This window comes from Manacus candei, unplaced genomic scaffold (assembly GCF_025592945.1).
Source record: "Manacus candei isolate 608988 ecotype Guabito, Panama unplaced genomic scaffold, ASM2559294v1 h1tg000017l, whole genome shotgun sequence".
Lineage (NCBI taxonomy): Eukaryota > Metazoa > Chordata > Aves > Passeriformes > Pipridae > Manacus > Manacus candei.
The window spans coordinates 7,712,229-7,733,949 of NW_026138065.1; the positions used below are offsets into that span (position 1 = coordinate 7,712,229).

Consider the following 21,721-nt stretch of genomic DNA (forward strand, 5'->3'; position numbering starts at 1 on the left):
GTAGGTGCCCCATAAGAGTTCATGTTTCAGAATGTAATGACAGATTTTTTGGTGGAAAAACTGAAGAGCGGAACTGATTTACAGCATTAAATAGGTGGCTAGATATGAGATATTCCATACACACTAAAGTAATTGTGTTTTACAAGTTGTCTGGCTTATGGTAAAGGCCTCTGGAAGAGATTCAATTCTCTTGTTCAAACAGCACTGCTTTCTTCATACCATCTCAAGATACTACACATAGGTCACCGTGCCTGGGTTGTGCTCCTGTATCTGCTGCCGGCATGACAACAACGAGCACAAGAAGGGTAACTCAGGGGCCTGCACTAAGCACAGGTCAACATTTTAAGAAAAATGATGGCAAAGCCACTATTGCAGGATGCTGCTGCAGCCAGGCCTGACCACTCTGCCAGCATTCACTGCTAGCACAGAGCAAGTTCCAAATGGGACAACTTATTTGCAGTAGTTTTGCTGCGTTTCCTGTTTGATACTTGCCATCAGTTCCAAGTGACAACTTCTGCACTGCATCCAGGGGCTCCAGAGAGTAAAGAGTCCCACAATTTCACCAGCATTCTGACTTTAACTGGAAGGATTTAATGGATATGTTTGAGGAGTAACCCATAACACCAAATACTAGGGCAGGTACATCTGGTTGGTGAATAGCATCTCTGAAAGGTTTCTCTGTGTGTCCATTGCCTTTGAGGCTGTCACTGGGCACCACTGGAATGTTCCTGCTTCCATCTGCTTTACACCCTCCCTTCAGGCATTTAAATGCATTGATGAGATCCCCTCTGAGCCTTCTCCTCTCCAGGATGAACAGTTCCAGCCTCTCCTCAGAGAAGAGATGCTCCAATGCCCTCTAACCACTTCTGTGGCCCTTTGCCACACTCTTTCCACTACTTTCATCTCTCTATTACACTGGGGAGCCCACACCTGGACACAGCATTCCAGCTGTGGCCTCACCAGTGCTGGACTAGAGGAATTTCACCTCCCTCCACCTCCTGGCAATGCTCCTCCTCACACAGCCCAGCAGACCATCAGCCTTCTTTACTGCAGGGACAGCCAAGCGCTGGTTCACCACCAGTGAGTGTGCACCAGGACTCCCAGGGCCTTTTCTGCCAAGCTCTTTCCAGTTGGGCAGCCCCCAGCACATATTGGAGCCTGGGGTTGTTCCTCCCCTGGTGCAGGACTTTGCACTTCCCCTTGTTCAACTGCAGGAGGTTCCTGTCAGCCCATTTCTCCAGCCTGACAGAGTCCCTCTGGGTGCCAGCATGACCCACTGGTCTATCACCACTCTTCCTAGTTTTTTATTATCAGTCAACTTACAAAGTGTACACTCTGCCCCATTGTCCAGATCACCAATGAAAGCACTGAACAATCACCCTTAATCTGCCCAGAGTTGCCTATTTTAAAATTCAATTGGTCAATCCTGCTTTAAGGGAGAACACTGACTCTGACAACAAATATTAAGGAGTGTCAGAAAAGAGTCCAAAATTTCAAAATTACTGTAATGAATAAAAAAATTTATTTTTTTTTGTAAATAAGCATGGAGATGCCTGTGTGGTAAGTATTTTACGATTATTAATACAATATATCACAGTAATAGCAATTTTAAGAAAAGAGTGAACAAATATATTCTAGTAGGGCAGGTAGCAGCATGCAAGGGAACTTCTCAGCTGCGTGCTACCCATGAGTCATCCTGAGGGACCCTGCCTGGGCCACTGCTACTTGCCAAGAGCATAGAACCTTGTGTGGCCAAACTGGAAACCAAATTTAAAGACACTCTATTAGGGAGATTGGAGTTTAAAGCAAACCACTCACCATTCCAAACTTCCCACTATCTCAGAGAGAATTCTTCTCTGATGGAAAGCTCATACTTTGACACACTGTAGTCCTGTCCTCAGTCCAAATCAAACATGCTTATCAGTCCAAGCACATCAGTAAGAACCATCAAATAAGTAACACTCCAACATCTGGACCATTCCTGTAACAAATGAATGGTTGCTCTCAAGTTCAGGCTGGTGCAGGTTTCCTCCAGTAAGCCAATGGTCATTTTAAACAATTCCTTTTTTCTAGAAATCTGGCGTGGCGATATGGAACAAGGATGATAAACTTCATAATAAATTATGAACAATATATAATGATCTGTCTATTAAGATGCTTTGCTTGAATCACTCTGCTAAGTTAAATCATGGATTATTGGGAAATCAAAACAGAGGGAAAATAGTTATAGCTAGGTTAAAGGCATGAAGCCTCTTCTTTAAAAGATATACCCAAAGAAACTGCATTTCTGCTCTCTTTGAAAACAATTACTACAGTCACATTCCTATTTCTGTTAGAAATCAGATTAGGATGAAATGCCACAGGCTTACTCCATTCTTCAGGAACAAACCAAAATCCAACCTCCCAGCAGTATCCTACAGCAAAGTGGTCAGTGTGCAAAATGACCGTTCTTTTTCACCCTAGGTACTTATGACTTCCAAACATCATGAACTATTTCCAAAGAAAGGAGTGTGATAGATTTTTGGATTAAAAAGCTCCAGGGAAAAAAGAAAAAGAGAAATTGCATGTTCAAGCACAATCACAGCCAAGTCAGAGTTCTAAAATGTCACTTTTGACTGATGGTAGTACATGAAAATCAGTTTGAAAGGCCAACAATGTTATGGGCTTACTGAAGAAAAAGCTAAAAATATGGTCAGTCAGAGCTGAAGACATGATTTCACAGGACATGATGACCTCGCTGACACCCAAAGAGAGGCCTTGCTGCCATCTCTCATCTCTCTATCTGCTCCTTTGTTTTACTACTGTATTATGGAAGACATTTCCAGCATATCACACTGCTATTCCATCACACGGCTCACGCTCTCAGTACAAATTCCAAAATCACAACAGAGAAAGACCTGCCAGAATCACCGGAGGTCATCTGTTCTAACCTCCCTGCTCAAGCAGGGTCACCTAGAGCGGGCTGCCCAGCAGCATTTCCAGATAGATCTGGAATGTCTAATTCTCAAATAAGATTTTACAACCAGCAATCTGACAAGCTCAACTGCAGAAACATTTGCATTCCATGCAACAGGCCCAGGTGTTTGGTGACTCTCTCTTACCAATTTGAGGATTCTGTTCTCTCACCCACACAAGTAAAACAATGTCACACCACCAAAGTCATCACTATTTCTCTAAAACTGTATCCAACGCCTTACTAGCCAGAAGACAGAATTAACAGAAGCCTGATCATGCTAATTTCACTGACTTGAAAAAGCCAACCCAGGCATATCGAGGCAGGAAAGAGAGCTGAGGCAGCATGTGAATGAGGAGCTGTCCTCCGCAGCACAGGATACAGAGCTGTGCCCAAACGCGTGGGACAGCTGCCAGCCAAGGCTGACACCGTAACCCAGACCGACGCGCCCTGCAAAGGCACCTGAACGGCCACGTTTGGCCCTACACCCTACACGGAGTGCAGCAGTCCCGACACAATCAAGGCCCTAAATCTCTCCTAACTTCCCCTAACGTGATCAGGAAGCAATTGTTAAACCTGAAAGACTGACCCCCACCTTTCTATCGGCAGAAGTTCCAGACCTGGAGTCACGCTTTATTAGGGAAGACACTGAGCACTTTCGTTTAAGCCAGCAACTTTGCTGCGCGACGCTGTGCTTCATGCAAAGGGACCCCCACAAATCGCACTGGATTCCTGTGAAGCTGTGCCCTCCCCATTACACCCATCCCTCATCCCGCAGTCGCAGCTCCGCGCACAGAAGAGCATTTCCCGCCTCCTCATGGAATACAAGTCTGATGGGGGGGGGGGGAGGGAAGGTGGAATTAAAAGAAAAGAAAAACCCTCCAAGAACGTGACCGAAGGAGCGAGAGCAGAGGGCGTGCGCAGCTGGTCGGGCAAGAGGCAAAGCTCCCAGCGGCAGCCGCCGCATCCCCCACGCCCCCCAGCCCGGCGGAGGCTCCCGGCCGCGGAGCCTCCCTCCCATGTGCGCTGCCCAGGCCGCGCTGCCCAGGCCTCCCTCGCCGCCGGGAGCCGGCACACGTGCGGCGGCCACGGCGCCGCAGCCCGGGGGTCACTTACATAAGGGACGGGAGGCCGGGCCCGCCCGAGGCCCCCGTGGGCCCGCGCTGCGCCAGGGCCGGTGCCGGCCTGGGCCGCTCGGGAGCGCCCGGTACCGGCTGGGGCAGGGGAAAAGGAAGAAAGGGACGAACGAAGGCGGGCGGGCGGGGGTCGCCGCCGCCTCCTCCTGCCCTAGCCGCTTCCCCAGCGCAGCCCAGCCCAGCGCAGCCCAGCCCATCCCGCTCTCCCGGTACGTGCCGGCGTTGGCGGCGGCATCTCCCCGCTCCCGCAGCGCCGACAACGGCCCGGCCCGGCCCGGCCCCACGCGGCCCCCGCGCGCCCCCACACCCACCTCGGTCGCTCACCCGCCGCGCGGGGGGCGGGACGGGCTGGGGGGGGGGGGTCGAAGATCTCGCGAGACCTGGCGCGAGCCTCCGCGGGAATTTTCAAATACGCGGGACACGGCCCCGAGCGGTGGCGGCGGCCGCCTCCTGACTACTAATCCCGGTGTGCCGCGCGCCAGCTGCTTCCGCTTTCGCCCCGCCTCTTCCTGGGCTCATTTCTCGCGGGGCACGCCGGGAGCTGTAGTTCCTGGGCCGGCAGAACCACGAGCCCTGCGGAGCCCCTTCCCGGCCCACGGCCCCTCATCTCGTGGGGAAGGGTCTGCTCCGCTGCCCCGCCATCGGGGAAACTGTCGCCCCTGCCTATCTGTGTCCCTCTCATTGCAGAGCCGCTCACTTTATTCTCCCCATTCCGCCCTCCGCCTCCCCCAGTCTATGTGGATTTCATAGAATCACAGAATCAGAGGATGGTTTGGTTTGGAAGAGACCTTAAAATCGTCCAGTTCCAACTGCTGTCAGGGGACAGGAACAGCTTCCACTACACCGGGTTGCTCAATGCCCCTTCCAACCTGACCTTGAAAGCTTCCAGGGATGAGGCATCCACAACTTCTCTGGGCAACCTGTGCCAGTGCCTCACTACCTACCACAGCAGAGAACTTCCTCCTAATAGCTAATCTAAATCTATTAGTTTGGATTCATTCCCTCTTGTCCTGTCACTACATGCAAAAACCCCCTCTCTGTCTTTCTTGTAGGCTCCATTCAGGTACTGGAAGGCTGCAATTAGGTCACCCATTTAAAGGGATTTAAAAGGGGTAGGCTATTAATCACAGTTTTCCTCTTACTTTTAATGACAAAGTATATATAAAAACCCAACACAGTTAACATAAAATTAAGGTTATACTGTTAGTCACTGAAAGGAGAAAAAGTAAGTATTAAGTCAAAAGTGTAAGTCTAATGCTATTCCTTTCAGTTTGTATATTGTAAACTGTTCAAAACACTCTTTGACACTAAAAAAAATTTAAACACTTTCAGGTATTAATAAACAAATTGGTCTAGTGGAAGGTACTCATGCCTATGGCGGGGGGTTGGAACTAGATGATCTTTAAGGTCCCTTCCAACCCAAACCATTTTATGATTCTGTGAAATCTGCAATGCTTCTTAGAAGTGGCATCATCATCAAAGGAGTGACAAAGGCATTCGATTTCTCCCAGCATACATTATCTCTAAATTACAGCTGTGCCTCTTAATGTTGTCTGACATTTTTATATTATTATGCAAATGTTTATTGTGACTTGGTGGCTGCTGTTGCCATTTTATATCTATTAATTTGTAGCATATAAGAGCATGGACAAGGAACCCACTACACCAGGCAATTGCTCCTGGCCTAAGGGGGAGGTTGTGCACACAGTCACGAGATGTCAGTGAGACAGCAATACCTGCACAGAAGGAGACCTAACCCTGGTCACCAGCTGATGGGTGATGTCAGAGCTGACTCTGTTACACATGAGGGGCTGTGCATGAGACGGACAGATCTGGGTTGGACTACAGGAGGTCTTGAAAGTGAGGACAAGCATCTCTCATCTGATGTGACAGGGAGCTAAGGGAGAAATGCAAATATAGGTATGGCAGCACAGGAGGACCAGCTAGACCCATATCCTTTGCCAAGATACTTGAAGTGATTATGTGCAGGACAGGGCTGCATTTATTAAGGGCAGGACAAATGCTTTGGCAGTAAGCACAATTCAAAGTGGCAATTCGGTGTGGATGAGAGCCTTAGCTCCATGGATGGAGACAGAAAGGCTTTGTATCAGGAATTATTTATAGAACAATCCTTGGAAGGCTCAGGCTTGACCTGAATAAGGACACAGGAAGAGGTTTGGACCAAAGATGTCCCCCAAATTGTAGGCATACGTGATCACTGGCCTAAAGAGCAGCTGAGGAGCAGCAGGATGAAGTGGGCTGGTTTAGCCGAGCTTGAACTGACAGCAAGGCAGGACTTGTGACCCCGTGGGGGACCCACAATAGAGAAACCTGTACTTGAAGGACTGCACCCCATGGAAAGACACCTATGCTGGAGCAGTTCGTGAAGAACTGCAGCCCCTGGAAAGGATTCACATTGTTCATGGAGGACTGTCTCCTGTGGGAGGGACTCCACTCTGGAGCAGGGGAACAGTGTGAGGAGTACTGCCCTTGAGGAAAAAGGAACAGCAGAGACCATGTGTGATGAACTGGCCGCAACCCCCTTCCCATCCCTCTATGCTGCAGGGACGGGAGGAGGTAGAGAAGTTCAGCAGTGAAGTTGAACACAGGAAGAAGAGAGGGATGGAGATAAGGTGTTTTAAGATTAACTTTTATTTCTCATTATCCTACTCCAATGTAATTTTAAATAAATTAAATTCCTTTTCCCCAAATCAAGTCTGTTTTGCCCATGACAGGAATTGGTGAGTGATCTCTCCTTGTCCTTATCTCGACCCATGGGGTTTTCATTATATTTTTTCTCCCTTGTTCAGCTGAGGAAAGGAGTGATGGAGCCCTTGGTAGTTTGTAAACAATAGAGATGTTAATAGCTGCATTTATTGAAATGATAAAGAGCCAGAGAAGGGTGGGCAATTAAAGAGGTGAAATGAGAGTGAGGCAATTAAGAAGATGAGAGAAAGTGGAACCAAGAGCAAGCAAAGGAACAGGAGGACAAAACCAAAGAAGAGAGCTCTGTGCCTGTGGCACCAGCAAAGACTTAGAGAGAGATTAAGTGGAAGTGGATGTGAGTACAAAGTCCAAACACTGGAAGAAAGCAATGACTTCCTGTGCAAATAGAGAAGGAAGCAGGAAGGAAGATGCAGTGAAGAGTGAAGATGCTGCAGCTGAAATTATACACAAAGTGTATGCAAATTAAGGGTGCTCAGCTGAGCCGGAAAAATCAGGCTGCTTGGTGTACAAGATGTCATCAGGTTTCATGCAGTTAAGTTTGTTGAAAACTTGAGAGACAAGCTATATTAGGAAGCTAATGCTCTTACTTAGCTAAGTTAGTGATTGCCAAATCTAATTCTAAAGGCTGGAGACACAGCTACAGCAGCACAGCAGCTCTGAAATGGGGTCCCCAAGATTCTTGTACCAACTCAGCTGGTCACTGCCTGCTGCTGTACAGCTACGGGTGCCTGGACACTGGATGCTGATGCATCCCATGGGAGGTAGCCAGCCCTGGCAATACCCCTCCCTGTAGGACTGGGATGCAGGGAAGGTCTCCAGCACCGCTGCCTTCCCCGCTGAGGCAGACCCTCTCCTCTGGGAAAGGTGGGAGGAGAACCCAAAAGCAATTCTTGAATTACAGGGGGCTGGGGGTGGGGTTCAGGCTCCTTGGTGGTGCCCAGGGTAGCACAGCCTTTCTTCCAAGTCAATAAGTCGATATCTAATTAGGGGTGAGACTCACTAGCACAGTCTGCTGCTTTGTGCTGCCCTGGCACTGCGGTGCAGCTGTTGCTCCTGTGTATCCAGCTGGCATCCACTTTTGCCTCTGTGTTGTTTTAGAGTATCTGTGATTCTGACTCAGAAATTTAAAATGGAAAGTGTTGCATGTTTGATAATATTTTTTTCAAATCATTATGAAGAGCATACAGTAGCATCCTCTACAAGCACTTCTTAGTTGGTACTCATGGTCTGACATTTTCGGTAAGCTGTACCAAAAGCAAGCAAATCATCAGATGAAGAAACCTCTGTGTTAAAATGAAGTTCATACTGTCAGCATGTATCAGGGATGTAAAGGTGAAACAAAGAAAATGCTGCAGTGGCGTAATGATTATTTTCAAGCACAGGATTGTTTATAGAGACAGGATGCTCAGTGATGTGATTATACTTATCCAAATATGTAATTACAAGGGCACAATTTTAAAAACAAGAATTAAATACTGCCTTTCAATATTTACATAGGAGGAATCTATTTGAACAATGTATGTGGTGTCTTTAAAGCCAAATATTAAAAAAAGCCTCAGACGTAGCAGACAGGAGTTTGCACTCTTTGAGAAGTTTTATTGTGAATTGTTTCAGCTGAGAATTTTGTGGGTTTTAAAACTCTACTCTTAATTTAATTTTCCGGATTCAGAATGCCTGGTTATGAGATACTAGCAATTAGTTCTATACGGTTTTCACTCTTAAGTAGTTTATAAATATTCTCAGACTTTAATTCTACTATATATTTCATTGGGAATAATTTTTTTTCCTTTAAAATTGATTAATTGATTTATTTTCCTTTTAAATTTTTCCTTTAAAATTGTAGAGCATTAATAATATTATACATTAAATGCATTAATTAGTGCTTTTCAATATCAAACCCAAAGTATTTAGAAACTTAATGAACCAAAAATAATATAACGGGATCTCTTCTATTCTCCACTTGAGCGGCAATAATTTAATATAAAGAGAGGCACTCCAGAATTCCCCAGAGAAAGAGAAAATAAAATGGTGTTTGAAACTGCAGTTGCTGAAGTCATGCAGCCATAAGAAAAAAGAGGGAGAGAAGTGTCCACACATTTCAGTTTAAACAGAAAAAGAGAGACTTTAGGAGACCTTGAAAACTGCATTCTTGAGCAGCTCACTGTATTATCTCATCTTTGTTTCATCTGTAGAAAATGTTACAGCTTGATTGTCAGAGCTACTCCCAGCTGCATTACAGCTTATATATTACTAAGTTTGGGATTTTTTTTATTTCTGGGGGGGCGTTTTCCTCTGGATTTTTTGTTTTGTTTTGTTGTTGTTGTTGTTGTTGTTGTTTTTGTGGGTTTTTTCATTGTGGTAATCTGAAGCCTAGACATCTTCCTCCTGCAGGTTGAAAACATGATTTTTCTTCCCTTAAATCGAGCTGGGACAGGAAGGTGCTTTCTGGGTCTGAGCCTCTGTCACCCCTCTGCTGTGTGTAGCAATGGGGGAAGTACTGTGGCTAGCAGGTCTGATATGAGCTGTGACACTAAGAAGACCTATCCTTGCTTGAACGCTTACATGTTTTCCTAACTGAGCAGCAGAGAGAAGACAAAGACTGTAAGGTCTGGCTTCAGGAAGGTGGGAACCTCTGTGTAATATTTGTAGCTTGACTAATGCCATCCAGGCTTTTAATTTTGTAACTTATGGATACCATGTAATTTATTAAAATCTGCAAAAAGCAGTCACTTAGAAGGGAGGAAATGAGGGATTTCAAATATTTTACCTTGCCCACATAAGCAGGTTTTCTTTCCTTAAATCGATGCATTTCTTCACAGTGCAAACACTTTCGTGTTAACCCAAAATTAATATGGTTCTGTCAATAGCAAGGCTGAGAAGGAATGCGGATATACCTTCATGGGAGGCGATTGCTTCTAGGAACAAATTGGTCATTATGACAGGATTTATCTCATCCAACTTCAACTGTATGAAACGAGTATCTAGTAAGTGTACCCAACAGACTGTTTTTCTTCTGCTGTGCTGACTGATTCATAAGTCAGATTTCCCTCACTTACAGCCCTGCAGTGCACTGGACCTTACCTTGTCCCACCTACAGCACCACTGCCAATAAATCAAAGTCCTATTGTCTCCCTTTGTAGCTGGAGGAAAGCATACACACTTTAGGAGTGTTTGCCCTGTTGCAAGAGAGACAACTGAGTAGGTCAGACCCTTTGAGGTGCGGGGTTCTCCTTCTAACATTAGAGGGAACCCAGAGAAATTGCAAGAAAGATTGATTCACTTTTAGATAGCTACCTATGGCTGGGAGGAATCACTCTGTTCATCCAGAGTTGGGAAGCAGCTGCTGGTACGCCTTGTTTAGTGTATAGCCAATTAAATTCCCTTAAAATTAGCTTCTCCCATATGTTGTGCTGGTTAGACTGCTCTAAAGCCTTCCAATTATCCATACTGAGCATGAAATGAAAGGCAAAATAACTCACCAGATGCAGGAGCCTCTAATTATATAACACAGTTCTTTATAGGGAAGTCCATGGCCTGCATTTATTTGCCCTTCCTTTTATGTTTATTTTTAGGTTTGTACGGGTAAAGGTAGGTGGTAGCTTCAATGTGTCTAAAATAACCCACATATCAAAGCAAACCAAGGGTAAATGAAGCTGATGTGGATATGCCTGACACCAGTCAATTCAGAACAGGAAGTTTCTTTCTTCTCAGTTGTTTTGTTAGCTGACCACACAAGAAATTCCTGAGTTCACCAGTAGTGTTTCGCTTGCCCAGCCTTTTTGATAACTGATATTCCTCTCAACAAAGAAGAACTTTCACATTCTGGTAGTAGCACTTGTCCTGCATTGCACATCTTGAGAAAACTGGGGTTTACACTAAATGGTGTAAACAACCAATACCCCTTTACACAGGAAAGGAATAGAATTTCCTGCATAGCCCTTGTGCAGTGTGGCTGAATTAATTGTACTGTTCAAGCACAATGGTTTTTATGCCTATGGTTTTGCTGATAAATCCCAATGATTAGTAGTCCAAAATCAAGTCTTTCCCATGAAATTAAAAGGAGAATTTATTCAGACCTGAGGTTGCATTTCTGGCCTCTCTTACACCTCTGACAAATCCCTGTCAGTCTTCATATTGAAGCAATGGAATAATGAGCTTGCACATTTAGAAACTAAGAAATTAATCCTAAAGAATGAAGTCTTAAAATCTAACGTGGAAATACAGTTTCCCCATGTTTTCCAGTGCAGAGGGATTTTTGAACTCAGTTGATGCAGTGCAATAGCAAGAGACAGTGCAATGAACTGAGAAGTGGGTTGCTATGCTGAGGTGCTGCAAACTAGCCTGCAGATGCTTTCTGAGGTCTAAAATAAAAACACTTCATTTCCATTGGCACCAAAATCACTCTGCTGACTACAGTTCATTATCACTGAGCAAATACTGCATATGTAAGGTGGCTTATATCATGTTCAAATTTGGAGTACCATAATTCAATGCAAACTGAGCTGGGAAGGGATCAATTTGAGATTGTTGGTATTAGGCATTTTCTTGGGTGATTATAGTCTCCATGTGTGACCTTAGGGCAAAGAACCAAAAGATGTTATCTGGAGGCAATCAAATCCAAACATATGTAGCAAAACCCCAGATGCTGGAAAATGCAATCTAAGGAAAAAAAATTCAGACTGGCTTCTTTTCATGAGGAAAGTGGTCATATATGTTGGAATTATTATCAAGGACAGATTTTTGAAAAGCACACAGTACCCAGCTGTTTCCTTATAAGCATAGAAAGCAAATTATAGAAGTTGCTCATGACCTTGTGCAGGGGAGCTCAGGATATCTGTGTTTCCTCAAACCATCTGCAACAGACTGACTCTTGAAAATATTTAAGAGAAAGAGTAATTTCCCTGTGCAGGTAAGGTTTAATGTCAGTGTGCCCAGCTGTGTGAGAAGCACTGCTGAGTGTGAGTGACTAATACATTTGCCATCACAGCAACTTCAACGTGTAATTTTTTGTGTAGGCTGTCTGGATAGCTCATCCCTGCAGCCTTTTATTCTGCCAGATGCCGATCACCTTCTGAGAGGTGCTAAGACATCTCATTTGTCAATGAGGCGCCTTGTGATCACAGCCTTGTTGGGTTTGACCTACGGTACTGAAAAATTAAGCTGATCTATCCTCTGTGTAGAGATGTAGATGACATCTAAATCTACATGATGTAGAGACAGCTAACACAAAGCCAGTGCCCTTGAAAGAGCCACTGCGACCTTCGGTGTGAGCAATTTAGAGGAGACAGCACTCTGCTGAATCTGCTCATTAACTGCTGGAACAAAGAATCACTGTGAATAAATAGTCTTTTTAGCTTCTCCTACTTCCCCATTTCAAAGCTAGAAAGTATTTTTCTGGAAGTGACATGTGGAAATTAACTGAGCAGCACCAGCTTGAGGTTCTCTGTGGCAGGCTCAGGCATGGGGCAATGCCCAGCCAGGCTCCCAGGGAGCCTGGGGAGAGTAGCCCACATGCTTCGCCCTCCTGCCTGACTGCCCCTGCCTGCATGCCTGAGTTGGCTTGTGTTGGGATCATGTCCCTGGCACACCTGGGGCAGCTCCTAGTGCTGGTACTACCTGACCTACAACAGACTTTGCTTCTTCTCCTGGGGCCCCAAGGTGCTTTCTAGGGAGGTGTCTTCTTTCTGCCAGAGAGACCCAGTTTGTATGTAGCACCAGCGCCGTTGAAACACATCACCTGAGGCAAGGATCACCAGGATTGTCCCCTCATCACCATTAGAAACTACATGATCAGCCTCTACCATATTAATTAAACAATACCATGCAGCTTTCAGGAAATAAAGGGATGGTGATGTCCTATAATAAGCATTTAAGATGGGTATGTTTGCCAGCTTTTGTTGCTTGCTGATTTTAAGAATATATTTCTTTTAAGTGGGGGAGGTATATTTACTATTTTTTCCCTTCCACTAGCAAATATTTCTGCTGTAGATTGTGTGGCTTTCAACATCAGCCAGTGGGAAAATCATGGGGTTCCCTGAAAAATTGCTGACAAAGAAGCAATGCATTTTCTTGATGCTGAGCCTCAAACAGTGGATAAATCTAGGAATTCTTTCAATAGCTCAATAAGGACGCAGAGCAAGGTGCTGCCTCCCTGCCAACAGTGCTTCCCACAGAGCCAGCTCCTCCTCCTGAATGCCATCATTGCATGCTGCAGCACCAAGGCTGGCACACCGGTTCCACAACTACATTGTGTCTGACTTCTTACTGTGAAGGCTTATTTTCATCCAGAATTCCATAGAATTTGGAAAAGGACCAAAAATTTAAAAGCTGCCAGGGATCTCTGGAGGAAAGAAGCCAGTCCATGTGTCCTGTCAGAGACATCATTAGTTGTGTGATCCAAAACTGGTTGTGAGCAAGTTGTGTGATTTCGCTTACTCTCATTTGTATTGCAGCATCTCAGTGAGAGGACTCTGGATGAGGAATCTCACTGACACCAAGTTTTGCCTGGTTTTGCTATGTGACTTGTCCTGCAGTCCTAGAGGAGATTTCAGATTTCTTTGCAGTCTCACTGTGGCCCCTGGCTCTGCTGCTGCTGGCAAAAAGGCTTATGAGCTTTTTTTTTTCTTCCAGATGTACCTAACAAAAAAATCTAAGTTCAACAAGTTTGATCTAGGTGCACTGGCTGAGGTCAGAGTGCCATTTCATTACCCTTCTATATATGATTGCATTCATCCTGCCACACAAAGTGCTTTCACCTTGACAAACTGGAAGGAAAACAGCTACAATAAGAAATGCCTTGCCAAAATTCAAGCAACAGATCAAATATTGACCCAGAAATGTTAGCCAACTATCCCAGTTCCTGCCATCCAAGTAGACCTGCTCCAAACTGGGTAGCAGGTGGATCTGTGTACTTATTCATACCAGTGGCTTCCACCTCTTAAGAAATATGCTTGAAAACTTACAATGCAAAGTTAAATAGACTTTGGAGGAATTGCTGGCCTCTGGCTGAGCAGCACTTCAGCCAAAGAACAGCTCCAGGAGCAGCTGCTCATGCTGGATGATGAACAACTTCCTTGAATTTTGCATACTGAAGGGCCAAATGGCACCATTGACTTCTAGCCCACATTTGCCCCTGATTGCATCAGATCATTTTACCCAAAAATAATTGCTGTGACTTGGCCCTGGCTTTGGAGAATAAAGATACGCAGATTTTTCAAGCTGTAAGAAGCTAATTCAGTGTCCTAATCCCTCTCTGTGTGAGAACAAATCAATGGATTTTAGCTAGTCCACATGCAGATCATGACTTCTGACTGAATGACAAATTACGCTGCTACAGTATGCATGCTAGCTGAGCGCCTCTCACTTCAGCTGGAATTAAACTGTGGGAGTGGGGATCCTCCTCCCCAGCCCACTGCCCTTCTGAATGAGTGCAGTTTGTTCCAAAGTATCACAAATTATTTTAGCTCCTGGCATATGTAATAGATTTTAGCTGCTCTGCACATTTCACTTTATTAATCACAAGCAGCTCCCTATGAAGCAGATAAGGTCTAGGATTTGCTTTTGACCATGTTGCCCATTAGATCTGCCAGAAAAAAATGTACTGCTGTAACTGAAGAAACATAACCCTGGAGATTGATACATTGGATCCCTGAGCATGGACCTAGAATTATGTACATAATAGTTCTGTTGCAGTTAACCTGCTGGATTTTAAGAAGGGGATTCAAAACCTTGATACTAGTCAATCTCTTATAAGACTTTTTTGCAGTGAGCTGATCCAAGTTATTTCGCCTTAGCCTGAAGCTTTTTTGGACAGTACCAGAACACAGTGCAGTGTACCAGTGAGACAGACAGAGGGACAAAGTTGAGGTCCTCAGAATGAAAAGGAGAGAAACAAGGAACTGAACTGTGAAGGTTACATACAATATTAAAACCCCACAGCCAACTGAGAGAAATCAAGGGTGATGCTGATGAGAGTAAGTGAGCAGCTTGGCTACAAAAAAAAAATAAATAAAAAAAATAATAAAATTCAGAACTCAGGGATTACCTGTACTGAGAGGGTGATTTTTTCTTTCTGTGATACATAGTAATAGGGATTGGGTTTGCCCAGCAAAGGTTTAGCTGCCCTGCAGAGCTAGTGCTATATGGGTTGCTAGTCGCTGTAGTACCCAAGCTACCTTGAGAGAGCTTCCCCTGGGAAAACTGTTCTTGTGGTCATGACACTGAGCAATCATAAGAAAAGGCTGAGTGCACCACCAAAACAGTGTGTTTCCATCTGCTTTGTCAGCTCAGGTAAGGAAATGTGGTATTACTGAACCAGACATAGCTTGCAAGTGTGTGCTAGCAGCAGAGAGCAGAGAGGGAAAGCAGCCACATGCCGGGGAGCCCTGCTGCACTGTTTAATTGTCACAAGGCAGGCACTTTCTCATGGCTCAATGTGGAACAAATAAAGTTTTATCAAGAAAGTGACTTGCTCTCCAGAGGGAGAAGGAGTGCCTCTGCTGATACAGCAGCAAAGGACTTGTAGGAAATCTGAGACAGTGCCCCACCAGGTGACAGAGGGTGATCATTTCCGCTGCTGTTGCCTTTCTTCCTATGTTAGTCAAGGGGGTAAGTCTAGTTTCAGGGTTATTATGTCTTCATGTGTTCAGATTACTCTTTTTTCTTATTTGGGTGCCAACCATAGAAAACAAGTTTGATTCATTGCACAGCTTCTACCATTTTGGGGAGTTATTTTCCTTTTGTCTGTTATAAAATTCTGTATGGGGTCAGCATCAACACAGCAAACAGTACACTTGCCAGAGGCAACAGCTGTTATACTTGTGCTTGAAGAGGAAGAACGAAAATCTTTTTGTGATGACTGCCAGCAACTTATTCATGTTTTTTGGATAAGAGTGAAACAACAGCTGGTACAGACACGTGTTCCTCTCCCTCCCCATCTTGCATTATTAGCAACTGTTAGTGCAAGTCAAAATAATAGTCATTTGGTGGCAATAAGTAATTTTATCTGAAAATAGTTAATTCCCTACATGTGTGAACACATTCTGAAATGAAAAGATACAAATTATTCACAATAGTTTTATTGAAGTGAAGGGGATTTTAGGCTGTTTGGACTAAAACTTGCACAGCATCTGATGTTTACGGCTGTAGCAATAAAATTATCATGGTATTTTCATCAAATCTTTTGAATGAGAGGTTAGAAACTTTCAGTGCTCTGTCTGAGAAACCACTAATGTGACAAAACTCTGCATTAAGCAATTGCAGCGTTGCACTTGGTAGGAAGTGAGCCTGTTGACATCTCCTCAGATCGAAAGACAAAAACATCATCAAAACACACTTTGGTGTGATTGAGAAATCCTTCCAGTGAAGAATTAAGTATTGCGTAAAATACAATAAACCAAAAGGTTTCAGATCCAGCATCAAGTGCAGGTGACATGCAGCACTTGGCCCAACTCAGGCAATGTACTATGGATGAGCTGCTCCTCCAGCCACCTGTGTTCTTCACTCCTTGCTTCTCAGAGAGGAGCAGGCCCCAGACACCTTTGCTTTCACTATTTCCACATGATAATGTATCATTGCTTCTGTTACCTTCCTCAGCTCAAGGAAGTGTTGGAATAAATCTGTGTCCTATCTTGGGTGCATACTTTTTTTTTTTTCCAGGAGGAGTCTGCTTTACTCTTTGAGCTCTTCTGGATATGTTTCTTAGTCCTTCCTGCCACGTCCCATGATAGTAGCTGAGCAGCATGTATTCATACTGAAGGACAGTCTCATACAGCAGAATGGGGAGATCATAACATCCATCTCAGGAGAGTGAGCATGCACCTGCCTCTAGCAGCGACTTCCCCACGACAGCTCTGGCTATGAGGGGTGCTAACAAGCTTCTTCTTGCAAGGATCAGCTGCTAAAGCTGAGCAGTTGTCCAGGCTGGATAAAGCCTCTGTAGGAGGTCCTTCCAGTTGGCACAGAGATCCCTTAAGCAGGTGTCATGGGTAGTCACTGTGGTGCATTAATCAACCACAGGACTACGATGAGTCCCCAGCGTAATATAGACATAAAACAAGGTAAATACAGTTGTCAGATGTGTCAGATCAGGCATTTGCAGTAGGCTTTGGTGCTATCACATAAAGGCAGAGGTTGAGGCCTTGCCTGCAATCCTGTGACTAAGCCTGGTCACTTGTGTTCAGAGAAGATTAGGTCAGATGAAAGCATATGAACATTTGGGGCATTTTTTGGCATAGAATGTGCTAAATGGTGCCAAGAAGAAGTCACTGCATCTTTTGGCGGGGTTGCTAGTAAGGAGAGTATGCTGGGAGCCTCTCCAGCTCCACCACTGCCCTGTGACTTCAAGCCAGCTCCACCTCTGCGTCATTCTGCCTCCAGCATGGCCATGAATCATGCCTCCTTGGCTGTTCCTCCTCTCAGAGTTTAAGCACAGCAGAAACACCCAAATAAAAGTGTACTGGTTGGAAGAATGGTGTCAAAAGCATCACACACTCACTGACATCCTGGGCAATGCCCAAGCAGACCCACTGCTGCAGTTAAGATCTATTTCTCTCTCTAGCTCTCTGATTTCCCAGGGCACCTGGCAAAATCAAACCCATTCTTGTGATTTTCTCAACTTCCAGTTCACTCAGTTCCCAGTCACTGCTCCATGTCCTCTGAGCAGCAGCAGCAATGCAGTGTCAGTAGAACTCAAATGAGATGTACTCACAGCTAGAAAAACTGAGAAGATATAGTACTATGGCACCAGCTGATCTGCAAAGACGGGGCTTGACCAGAAGCTGTGGATCAGTTTCACTGAATATTGGTTGCAAATTAATGATAACAATTAGTTGGATATAACCAGATGATGTCTGGATTAGAAGAACATCCAGACATCATGCAAACAACATTTCACAAATGGTACATTTGAGGTAGCATCAGAGCCCACCTCATTTTATAAAGGAAGCCCATTAGTAAACTTTTTCATGGTAGCTTTTCTAACCAGGACCCATTCATGTAGTCTGGAATATGTCAGAGGTAGACTAGGTCTAAACAGAACCCTGGTCAATCAACAGAGAGTCCCAGGAGACTCACATCCCAGCATCAACTGCTAGCCTGTGAAAAAATACCTCAGTCAGAAATGAAGGAAAGCAGCAATATTGTTTATGAAAAGAAGCTTACCTGAATTGCCAGAGTTAACAAACACTGGGTAGGAACAGTGCTGAAAATCACTGGCTGCAGGCCACTAGAACATCTGAACAGAGAAAACACATGTGGAACCAAAGCCTTGCTGAAGTCAGGGATAATTTCACCATTTGACGTTCTGCAAAGTGCTGGTTGCCAAGCTCGAGTTCAGCCCAATGTTATTATGCAGCTCTATGGTGCTCATCTCAGTTTTGTTGATGAACTTTATCTACAGATATGCTGTTGATGACTTTATCTACAGATATGCTTGTAACCCCTTGGGCTCAGTCTCTGGCTTGCTGACTGTGAAGCCAAAATTGTATCACATGTAAGAGGACTGCCTGGCATAGCTCAGTTAGCACCCCCAGAAACATTTCTCAGTGTGCAAAGCTGCCAGGATGCATGAGGGTAAAGTTTCACCCTATTGTGTAGAAGACAGGATTAGTACATTCAGTGCTGAAATATACATTTTCCTATTTACTACCAGAGTGCCAGATATACATTACCAGCAGAGGGAAGAGAGGATTTAGATCAGGGGACTCCATTGATGCAAATGCACTTTAATTCCAGGTTTTTATGACAAGAGTGATGTTTGCTGGTATTTTAAAATTGCCTGTAGACCTGCCAGAGCCAGATTCCCACATCTTTAGAAATCCACTACAAACATAATTTTATTGGTTTTCTCTACTTAAATGTCTTCCAAGTTTGGAACTGGTGAAAGGACAGAGTTTCTGTTCCTGCAGAGATCTGAAACACAGATTTTCTGGTCAAATGGCAGAGATACTATTTTGGCAGAGGCAGATTTTCAAATCATCTGCAAACTGCTCTCTTGCCAGGGAGATGAGAGTCAGTTCAGGAGTTTCCATCACAGAAAACAAATTCTTTCAGGACTGCACTGGGTGAGGAGGGCTTTGCTGTGGTGTAATATCCCAAGGTGTGACAGCCCCCTACTATGAGGCTGAGGATGAAAAAGATGAGGATGAGGATGCAGAAGAGGACTCTCCCAGGGTTGCCAGAAAGCTGAGTTCCCCTTCACAGTTGTGATATCCAGTGCCCTATGGGCATGGGGAGCTCATGACCAGCTCCTGAGGTCTGGTGGGAACAGAATGGGGGCACTACAGGCTCATGGAGCTGCTCTCCCTCTTACCACTTGGTCAGGCAGGGCAAACCAACCCCACCCAAACTTGGTTCAGGCCCAGGCAAGGCTGCTGTGAACTCATTGAAATGTACCCCTTGGCAGTCTCCTCATCTTTTACCACACAGCATAAAAATGCAACATATCTCCATACAAGGAAAGGCCTTTCCTCCTGGCGGCAACACTGCCAGATGGGGACAAGTTCAGCCTGAACAGACATAGCGTATTTGGTGTAGTAGGGAAGTGTGGCTGTGACAGTATTATGTGTAATCTCACATGGCAAACTTGGGAAAGGTAGGCAAGTAGACTGGAAAGCAACCTGACAAGTGCCTGTGATACCAGAGCTGATATGAGAAGTGTTCAAACAGGATAACTCAGGTTCTGGGAATGACACTGCTGGACCCCAAAAGTGGTGAGTAACTTGATGGAGTTTGTCAGTCAATCAGTGACACAGTCAAGAACACAAAACAGATATTCTTGAGACTAAGCCATTGGAGCACTCTGCCTAGTTAGGGAGAGTTCCTCAGTATTTGTGGTTTCAGGACACACCACGGTTTGATATTTCTGCAGAAACATTCAGGGCTTCTGTACAAGCATAAGAGACTGTATTCCAGGAGAGTAATGGGAGCAGGAGTGCAGCTCCCAGATGAGTGCTTGTCCTGAAGACAGTCACTCAAGGGCCAAAATGGGGGGAGGGGGGAGCAGGTGGATGTTGCCCTTTGTGTAAATATACTATGTAAAATATGTACTTTAAAGCAACAACTACAAATGCCCTACATTGTCTGGAGCTGGTTTCTATTGTCTTGAGTGACCTATCATCTGAAGCATGGACTAAAGCCAGGCGAAGGCTGAAGTGTGTGTGGCACACTACGATGTGAATGAGGGCTGGCAAGTGCCATTGTTCTCCTCTTTGCCTCCCAGTGAACAGCATTTAATTCTGGGTTTGGTTGTCAGAAGAGATTAGATGTCTAAATTCTGGTATCCATAAGTGGTCTATCTGATCACTTAGGTGCAGAAAGCACGTTCTACAGAATAAACTGTCAGATGCATGATTAAGCCATTTGTGTATTACCACAGCAGTATTGTGCACGTTTGTACAAAGTCAGCTTTTGAAAAAAACACTCAAACAACACAAAATTAATTAAATTAACAAGAGTCCTGGGCATAAAGGATGCATTTTCCCAGCAGACTGCCTGCAGGGATGAAGGCTGGGTAATCAGCTTTGCGTAAGAGAGGTCTTTCTAGCAGAGCAGCGACACTCAGAGCTGTTCTGAGCAAGACTCTCTCTCCAGGCGAACAGGACCCAAACATAAATGCTCCTCAGAGATACATGAAAACTAAAATGTGAATGGTGGGAGGAAACCAAACAGAAAAACAGTGTTGCAAAAGGGAGAGAAAAGGAATGATCTATTATTTTAAATGCTTACCAGCAGAGGACACATTTGTTTGGTTTTGACAGACGAAAGGACATTGCAAAGAAAGTCAGAGAAGTGCTGCTTTACAAAACAATTTACAGTCATCTCTGAAATCATATGCGTACATAGCCTCCAGAGGCTTGAGCAGACAGATATGAAAACGTCTGCTGCTTTTTTTCTCCCACAGACAAGGGGAATATCTTTTTCCTTATAGAAGTAAGGGGTAATGAAAGAAATTTCTCAGGAGCATTGTGGTCCCAGGTGTGCTGCATTCCTGTGCACAGTGGGACAGGCTGGTGTCCTTGCAGGGAGGGCAGCTGCCACCAGCCCCATAAGGGAACTTGATGTGGGGAGAACCTATGTCTCCTCTCCATCATGATTAACCACAGTCAGTGCCTGTAGGGGGTTTAAAGCACATGTGTGTGCTGTCCAAAAATGCCACAGAAATGGGCAGTAGGAAGTTGTGCTCCTTTCCTGCCTGCAACCCTTTTCCGTGTTACATGTCTAAGACCCATGATAGAGAGGGTGGAGTTGTTCCTGCAAGGCATTCACCACCTCAAGGTACCCTGTGCTCAGCCAGTGTAGGGGTGCCAGGCTGTGGGCCCCCCTAGACTGCAGGCAGACTATCTCCCACCTTGGGTCAGCACCAGTTCTCCCACCCTGATCCCCGACTCCTTGCAGTGGATATCTGGGACTTACAATGGCAATAATGTTCCATCTGTTCCACATATTAAGCAAGCCAAAATAAATGCAGAGGATAGTCCTGTTTTGATGTGAGAAGCAGTTAGGAAGGACAGAAAAGTTTGCACAAGTTTTGTTCTGGTCCGAAGAGCAAGACAGAGCTTGGTCCCTGCTCTCCCCCTGGCTTAGAAATAGATGGAGGAGAGAGCAGCTAGGAACACTGGCACTCATGGACTACTTGCTCTCTCATAATTTGCAAGGCTTTGGAGGTAAAAATTGCAAGGAGGAACCATCAAGGCAGGGAGCTCTGGGGAGCACGGCTGCTGCTCGCACCTAATGTCCGTTCCCTAGGGAAGAGGCCATTCCCTCCAAACGGGTATCTTTGTTACCTTCAGCCTTGCTTTAAATAAGGAAACCAGAGGAAAATATAGTTATGGTGCTAATGTGGAACTCTGATCCCATGCAACAACAGTTCTGCTTGCATCTTATTTTGTCCCTCCATTCCCTTTGC

The 21,721-nt window shown here is 45.0% G+C and overlaps 2 protein-coding genes across 6 annotated transcripts in view; both read right to left on the minus strand.

Moving 5' to 3' along the window:
* Window positions 1–933, minus strand: part of LOC127469229 (protein ELYS-like) — a 69,538-nt gene extending 68,605 nt beyond the window's left edge. Inside the window, exon 1 of the mRNA XM_051783309.1 lies at window positions 493–933. The gene's annotated coding sequence lies outside the window, so the exon portion shown is untranslated. The remainder of the gene's footprint in view (window positions 1–492) is intronic.
* Window positions 1–4,545, minus strand: part of LOC127469227 (protein ELYS-like) — a 47,570-nt gene extending 43,025 nt beyond the window's left edge. For 3 of the 5 annotated variants that reach the window (XM_051783301.1, XM_051783302.1, XM_051783298.1), the window contains exon 1: window positions 4,307–4,541. The gene's annotated coding sequence lies outside the window, so the exon portion shown is untranslated. Of the gene's footprint in view, window positions 1–1,818; window positions 1,982–4,306 lie in introns of those variants that run through there. The other 2 variants (XM_051783300.1, XM_051783299.1) reach the window with 2 other exon arrangements.
* Between the last annotated feature and the right edge of the window lie 17,176 nt (window positions 4,546–21,721).